This window comes from Rhea pennata, chromosome 8, assembly GCF_028389875.1.
Source record: "Rhea pennata isolate bPtePen1 chromosome 8, bPtePen1.pri, whole genome shotgun sequence".
NCBI classification, from domain to species: Eukaryota; Metazoa; Chordata; class Aves; order Rheiformes; family Rheidae; genus Rhea; species Rhea pennata.
Window position 1 is genome coordinate 3,219,400 of NC_084670.1, and position 8,714 is coordinate 3,228,113.

Below are 8,714 nucleotides of genomic sequence, written 5' to 3' on the forward strand. Positions count from 1 at the left end.
GCACGTTTATTTTTCCAGCACCGGAGCTGACCTCTGAACTCAATCTGCACTTGCCTATTGATGCATAAATATCTGTAATATCACAGTAAATTAAATCCAGTTTTCAAGGGTTTCTATTTAACAATCTGTCAGAACTTTCACAGCATTTGATTTCTGGTTTCCTCTGTCCACTGACAGGTTTATCTCAATATGGCCTGATTAATGAAACCTTTTATTTGGAGTAAGCATAGCTGTTATTACCGTGATCTCTTAGTGCTTGCTTAGGCAACGGCGCAGCCTGACAGCAAGGCTCCAAAACTTGCAGCACGGCCAGCCGCCGGCCCGCGGCGCGCAGGGGGCGTTTGCAAACTGCGGCGGCGATCCTGCTTGCAGGCTTTGGAAACTTTATTTTCGATGCTGTTGGTATTCCGCGTGCCTTGTTACAAAGTGGTTTTCCTTAGCGTTAGCAAATGCCCATCTCATTTACCGCTGCCGTACTGTTTGGACCCTGCTGCTTCCCAGCTCGTGCAGGCTGGCGGGAACCCACGTCTCTGTCGCAGAATACTTCCATGCTCTAAAAAGTTGGAGAAACTCGTTACAAGCAAATTGTACATTTTCAGTCGATAAATGCAACGTGGTTCAATGGCGGTGCAGCCGATGCCGGCTTCTGGGCTAGGAGGTGCAATACGCTGACGGGCGGATGCTTACATTGCCGTAAAAGCCTTCATTTGCTAGCAAGTGCGGGCTGCCGCTCGTGAAATCCTCCTGGTAGAATTATTATAATTCTCCAACACGTTTCAGACTTTTTGGGTTGTTTCACACCCTGCTTTTTAACCTTCAACAACAAATATTGTTGTATCATGAAGACAGCAAATCCAAACAATTACATATGTAGTCCAAAGGCATACACAAGAAAATCAATATTTGACATCTTCGCAACTCCCTCTTTGGAGCAGCGCTCAATAGCTCTTATTCATTATACACTTATATCTCTTTCAGATTCGCCTTTGTCACCAGAAACCCATTTTTTTTTCTCCTTTGACTTCCACATAACTTCTTTGCCCTGTACTTTTACAGATGCCTTCTGGCTATAAATACTAATGAAATCTCTTTGCTTAATTCAATTTTGCTGGTACACTTACAGTTATGACCTAACTTTCCCACGAGAGAGACTGATTGAACATTCCAGTACCTTATGGATGGGAGCAAACATTCGACAGAACCGGACTGACAATTTCCATAATTATAGAATTCACAGCCTAATGACCTTAAAAAACAATAAAAAGATCCCTTGTTAATTCCATTTCTGTTACTGACATTCAAGATATTTCATTTTTCACAGGACAACAAATTTACTTTTTATTTTCAAAAGAGCAGTCTATCCTTTTACCCTAGATTAAATTTTCTGAATATTGAAGGATTTCATTGAATATTTAGCATTTCTTTGTCTTTTAAAAGTTAGAATATTTATGATCCTTGGAATGCCTCTGACTGATTTATAGCAATCAATTATAAGAGTGCGTTTTCAAATAGCCCCTTTAAAAATGAAGAATAGAATAATTAAAAAGATCAGAAGTCCTCCCTTGCATATAATTATTTCATTATTTCATTACAGTGCAGATATTGTTTTTGCTGACTGTGAGCAATTTTAATTGAGCAAAATCTGTATTAATATACGATAGCAAGCAGTTCTTCCTAAGAAATAAGATCCCTAATTGCCTAAATTTTTATTCAGCACAGTGAGCCTTAAAAGCCACATTGCAATATAAACCTAATCGCTAGGTAGAGAGGAGACTTTCGCCATAGCGGAGACGTTCTCAAAGCGTAACCTTGCCGCACAGTTAATTTATTCCTTCAACAGGTTTATTGCTGCATTAGGCATTTGTTTGGGTGCTGATCGCCGCGGGCTGAGCGCGGCAGGGCGGGAAGCGGCTGCTGCGGGCGAGCCTGTGCGATGGGCGAGCTTCTCCGCGTCACCGCCGAGCTGCTTCCGGGGTGCCGGGGGAGAGCGCGAGGGCGGCTGCCGCCGCTCTGTGAAAAAGGCCCTTTGTAGAGGAGCCGCGCGGCTGCAACCCCCCTCCGCTCAAAGGCCGGCCGAAGCCCAGGCAAGGAAGGAAAGTGGGAATTAAAGATAAAAATCTGGGCCAACGCGGCAGCCTTACGATACAGTGTGAATGGAAGAGAAAAGATTTATACTTCCCTCGGAGAAGGGCATTTTCCAAGGCTGGATTTTCCTCCTGAGCTCTTTGTTTTCCAGGCCCACTGCGAAGCCTTGAACGCAATTTTTGGGTGGCCTGGTTAGCAGAAGAGCGAGAGCCCGGGCGCTGGCGTCTGCCCAGGCTGCAGGTGCGCCCCGCGGAGGCTTGCACGGCAATGCGGACCCTCACAGACCCGGCCTCGGGGTGCCTGGGCACCCCGGCCCCAGCCCCGTGGAGCCGCTCCTTGCAACGCTGCCGGATGCCTGCGAGCAGAGGAGGCACCAGGCGAGCGTGGGCACCCGCCCGCAGCGCTGAGCCTCGGCGGACAGCGCTGCCCTTGGAGCGCTTTGGCGTCTCTACTTCATCAGCGCCCGGGGAAGCGTGTTATGGGTCCATCGGCTTGTGAACCGCTGCTCCCGGGGCAGCGGTGCCTGTGCAAACGGAGCTGAGTTGCCATCTGCCTCCTTCATGAAGATGGAGAAAGTTTTTTTTTTTTTTTGTCCTGAGAACGTTTTCTCCATCTCCCTCTTGGTCGTGCAGCAGTGTCAACAGGCAATTTGCTCTCTCCAGCCTGAACCGGCCCAGGTCCCACTCTGGGGGCCGCCCGGGACACTGAGCACGGGGCTGTCCATGTTACTCGTAGCAAGTGGAGATGGGGGAAAGGCGCCCGGCCTTGGTGTGTCGCAGCTGGGCTGCCACCAGTGCCCAAACCAGCTCCTCCAACACCAGCCTTGCGCTTGTATATACTGTGCGGCACTGTGCAATCGCTAAAAAGATGTAGCAGCCTTCCTGCTTCTGCAGGAATGCTACGAGGCTTAATTAATTAGCATTTATAAGGTGCTCAGATACTCTGTTGGTGAAAAATCCTATTTTTTTTCACGCATTTTCTGCTCCCACTGGTCAGAGAAGAGTTGCAGTTTCACTCTCGTGGATGCAACGGATGCACCTCCATCACAGCCAAAATTTCGCAAAGGGGGAAGGACCTTGCCTGGGCTCTTGCTTCCTGAAAGGGATTCTGGCAGCAGGAGATTGCTTATGGGAACTGAAAAACATGCCGGAGGTTGAAGGACGCCCCCAGCTCAACCTGCTGCGCTCAGCCCAGAGCAGGTTGGGAAAGACTTGGTGATAGTGCGGGAGGTTCATCGTGGTCGTTCCAGTGCGCCTCAGTCAGGCCAAGCAGCAGCGAGGGCCAGCAGAAAGCTAGGCAAAATCAGAGTGAAAATCAACGCACGTTTTTTAGCAGCAGGGGTATCAATTTAATGAGGAGGCCAGAAGATGACTTTTTCCCCCCCATTTTAAAACCAGGACCTTCCTCCTCGCCTACGCTACGCACATGCGTGCTACGTGCACGCACCGCACCCCCAGCAGGAAAAGCCAGAATGTATCTCTTAGGAAGGCAAAAAAAATCCACTTCTCTTTTATAATAATATTTCCACAGGCCAAGCAATTGATGGCTGGACTAGGGGAAAACATAGATCTTTGCTTCCAAGTAATAGGCTGCAGATTTGCAAGACTAAATCCTGTTAAAGAAGCAGAATCACATCCATCCAGTCCATAAAAGAAAAAGAAGTCTAATTTGATAACATTATACGTAAAGCGCTTTCTTGACGTAGATATATTTTAGGCGTGTCAGTTATATAATACGGAACAACCGGGGGAAAGGAGTTGATCACATTCAGATGATACTAAATTATCTTATGACACAGGCTGTATCTTTTTTATAACAGAAAATGGAAACAACTGTGTCCTTGACCTTCAAAAAGGAATTGACTTCCCTAGCTTAACTATTCAAACAAACAACTGTGTACTCTCCTCAATTCCTGTGATAATTTTGATTTACTGTAAATGACTGAATTTAATGAACTAAATTATGCTATTTAAATGCATTTTGTGAATGGTATTGTAGTTTGTTACTAAGCATTATGTCTATGCTAAAGTGTGCTGTAAATGATATGATATGGAACATATGTGCTGTATTCATAATTTAACTGTTGCTATGGAGTGCCTTCTTCAATAGGCTGCCTTGAAAAACGAGTTCTTTATTTACCTGGTGAAATGAAGGTGATTTCTCAGCAAATCTGTAGGTCTCACTGACCTTGCCAGAATTACAGTGCTAATATTTTCACATGGATGAGCTGTTCTTCAATATATATATATATACTCTTTTTCCAAAATGGGTGGCACAAATAGGTTTCCCGTTAAGGCCGGGACGTATTCCCTGTTTTCTAATCTCGCTTTTCTTTTTCTTTGAAGAAATGTTTATTGCAGCTGTTGCAGAGTGGCTCTCACCCTCATTAGCGCTAGCAGGTTTCCGAGCTGCGGGCTGGATCCCAGGGGTCGGGCAGGATTTCCCGGGCGCCCGCAGCAGCCAGGCGGCCGGCTCCTCGCAGGAGCTGCCGCCAGACGCTTCGCTCACTGGAGTCCCTGGCTTTAGAAACCTGAGCGGAAGCCCTGGAAATGCTTATTTATTTATTTATTTATTTTTCAGACAAAAACCGCCCAGCCTTGGGGGGGCCCCAGGACCACGCTCGGGTGCCGGCAGCCACCACCCCGCTGCGACTCGTCTCTGCCGAAGCTCCGAAACGCGCGTCCCCGCGCGGACTGCGCCGTCCTCGTTAGCCCGCTACCTCTTTTGCAGCTCCGTTACTAGATGGCAGCACAAGTGAATAGCTGAGGTGCCCCCCCCCCTCCTTGGGGAAGCACACTATAAATTAGGAACTGAACGCAAAGGCCCGAGCGGTTGCTCTGGATCATTTTTTACAATCCTACCGCTGCGTTCGAGCCTTACTTTCAGATTCATCAGTGACCTGATGTCCGGAGCAGGGTTGAAGATGTGGCAGTCACTAGACAGACTATCATTAATAACAGACCAAACCCGGATCCCACCAAAATCGTGCAAATGAAAAAGTAATTGGATGTGGCAGCAGCCTTTTTCCTTAGCTAACTAGATGATTTACTAGACACCGGTACTTGAAGTTTGGTTCAAAGTTTACACAAAATGTACAGCAACCCGAACACAGCCACGCGCAGTCCGGGCGCGCTTCCTTCCCGGGGCGGAACCTGCCTTTTCGCAGAGCTCCTGTCCGAGACGGATGCGGCGCTGAAGCCCGAGAATCCAAGACGGGCTTTGGCAATTTGCTGTCACGTACGCCAGAAATGTTACACTTCGCAGTGCATCACATTTAAAGAGTGAAAGAAAGGGATGTTTTTGAAACTGAAGGCCTCAGGTTTGACCCTATTTTGTTGTTACTTTTTTTTTTTTTTCCTTTAAAGCTCAGGTTCAGTGGAGCTAAATTCAACACATATAGTTGGTCCTACAACTGTTTGCAAGTTCCCTTTAGCTACACAAATTTTTTCCTTTCCTTCTTTTCATGCTTCTGTGTTAGTCAGAGCCATGACTAGCTAAGGATGCCATATGTAAAATTATACATAAAAATAATTCTCTTATTTGCAGAGAATGATAGGAGGTTGAGTAAAGCCTCTAGGACTTCAGTGGGTACTTTTAAATTTTATTTTATCATGCCACAAACATCATTTAGGAATTTTCTTATTCTTTTCCTCCTTCCAAAGGGAAAATGCTACTTTCTGACAACTAATAACAACGCCAGAAAATTCTGGCAACAACAGGAAAGGATTTTAACAATATCTTGGAACATGTCAGTCTTCAAACAATGTGCATTTAATAGGTCAAATAAGGACACTCTTTAAAGTCCTGGTGAAACATTGAGCCATATATAATACCATCTTATAACTAATTTGAACACTTGCAATAAATTACGGCTGGATTTCATAACTGTTCATCAGCCATCAGCTCCCAAGGAGAACAGCTGAATTTTCTGAATATTGATTCTTTTAGAAAACCTGGCTGGTTTTAACTATATTTTGTGTGCTACCATTGCAAAAAAATGTAGCTAATACGGTAAAGGTTTTTTTTTAATAGCTATATTTCAAGCAGTGTATATCACTGTTGGCATTTTTATACGTGCAAAGGCTCTTCCTGGAGGTCAGTTGTGTTGTGAGATGCCCCCTCCACAGCTTAGCTACTCAGATGGTGTCTTTGCAGACCAGCCTACGTTCCTGTACTGGTTCGAAAAAGTGTCTAAAACCCAAAGTGATAAAAATACAAAATCAAACACATGCTGTGCATCTATGAAACTCTTTCTGAAAAGCACGTTCCCAAATGTTTGCTAACCAAATGGAAGTGTGTCTGTCAGTTTGGATGGGTCTATAGAGGAAGAAAGATCCGAAGGCACTTTCATATTTTTACTTTCTCTTGGAAAAATAAATGGAAAGACTTGCTGAAGGAACCGTGCTCTGCCCTGGCAAGCTGCATTCACAGCAAGGCCTATTCCAAAAGCAGAAAATGTTTCCCAAGGCTGGGAAGTTCACCAAAGGTGTCCAAACTGTGCCATTGCCTTTGGTCCTCTCCCTGCTGGGAGCTCTTGGTCTGCAGCTCACCTGAGGTCGGTGGTGGAGCTATCAGTGTTAGAAAAAAACACTTGGTGGGAGGGAAGGTTAGTGCTATCCGACCGGGAAAGCCAGGAAAGGCAAATGAGAGGAAAAATCCATGTTTTCTTGCGCTGTTTTTTTCAGCAGCAATCATCAGTAAGCTGTTTATACAAAGGAAAATGTTGCCTTTTTGCTAAGAAATGTGGGCATGTGTAGGAGCAACCTCTCTCTGATGCATCACTGAAGTCCCACCGAGGTCTTTAGGGTGGGCCTTAACGTTGGTCCTTTGACCAGCACCGACACAGTGAAGTAAGGAGCAGGCTGGAGAGAGGGTTTAAACCCTGGGACCCTGGAGACAGACTCCCCTTCCCGAAAGGTCCCGGCTGAGGCTGTGTCTTTAGCGGGGGGTGCAGAGAGCTGCCCCCGTGCAGCCCCTGTCAGCGAGGGAGCTTTGCTCAGTACCACTCGGTCCGGCCTGTTTTTATTTGGGGTTAATAAACTGCAAACCAAAATGATGTGCAGAAAGTGGAAAAGGCCTCTGCAGGCAGGAATTATATGAGCGCTATCCCCTGGGTACCTGCTCTGCATCGTGTACCACAGGTGTGGGAGCGGGAACGAGCTATTTTTCAGTGAGTGGCTATTGGATACTTCCTGTGCTGCATATCAACAACCAGATCTTGACCCAGAAATGTCAGTTCCTGCTCAGAGCAGACAAGGAAGCATAATTAGAGATGCTCTGGCAACGTATTTTAGCACTGACGGTGACAATGTTTAAATTTTTAATCAGGCATGTAACATAAAAAGCACATAACATGAAATGTGAAAAGAAAATTGGCAAATACCGACGTGCTGTTTGACACTTTATTTCACTGAAGGAAGTGAACATCAATAAACATTATTTATCATAAATGACAGAGGGGAATGCGTGTTTCTAATAAAAACATTCACATTGCAAGAGGTGAATCTCATAAAAGCACCCGCACAGAACTGTAAAACCCGTGCTCGTCCCCGGCACCAAAGGAGCCGCAGAAACCTTCTCTGTGAAGCTGTAATGTGTAGCCAGATGTGCTCCTCCATGGCAGCTGGCCTTGGGCAGCAGAGCGGTCCCCCAAGGATGCAAGGACCCTCCTGCCTCACACTCATGTCCAGACGTGGTCACTGAGCCCTGCCGTGAACGGAAGAATGTTCTGCTCTCTCCTGGTGTTACCTGAGCACATTGTGCACCAAATGTCCTTACAGCACTGAGGCTTAGCCCTCTAAGAACTGAAGATCCTGCATCAACTGTTTGGCTAGTTCTGGCAAACACTGAGCTTACCAGTTGGCTATTTCTACCTAGAATATTTGATATGAATCTAAGAGCAACTCTGTGTGAAGATGGGGTGCAAGGGGTGCAGGATGCATTGCAAAGCCTGATGTAATGATCTCTAGTGCAAACGGGAAGCCACTGTGCGACTCCCTTGCACTGAAACCCTTACAGCCTCCTTCTGTTCTTGCAAAATCTTTCTGTATCAGTGTCTGTGCAATATTTGGCACTTTCTCCTGCCTAAACTCTATCCCATACACCACGTCTACCTGCCGTGAGCTCTGCAGCACTCTGAGCTCTGAGAAGCACTGAGCCCACTCTCCAGGGCTAAAGCACCCAGAAAATGACACTGGGGAAGTGCTAAGGTGACAATCCGAGGCTGCAGAAGTTGGAGAAGGACTGGTTTAGGGCTATTCTTCTCACCTTAATTTGTCTCTGTCATATGCATGAATAGCAAGAGAGTCTTTAACTGCATGGTTCCAGCTTCTGCAACAAATGAAGTACAAATTTACAGACAACGGGCTACTGCGTGCAGTCCGTCCTGTGGCAACAGTACGTGATTGCTTCTGACGTCTGTATGAATGTGCATGCATAGTCCTCTCACTTCCTTATGTCCAGCTCTGTCTTCTCTAGCTGTATTTCTCCCTCATTTCTCACTTGAAAATCCCCTTTTCTTTTGGTCCTAGCCCCTAACATCTGCTTCCTGGTGCCAGGTTCCTTGCTCGCCCTTGCTCCCACTGTCTTACTGCCGGGTCTGACTCTTGTCTTCTCTGCCCCGAAGTTAC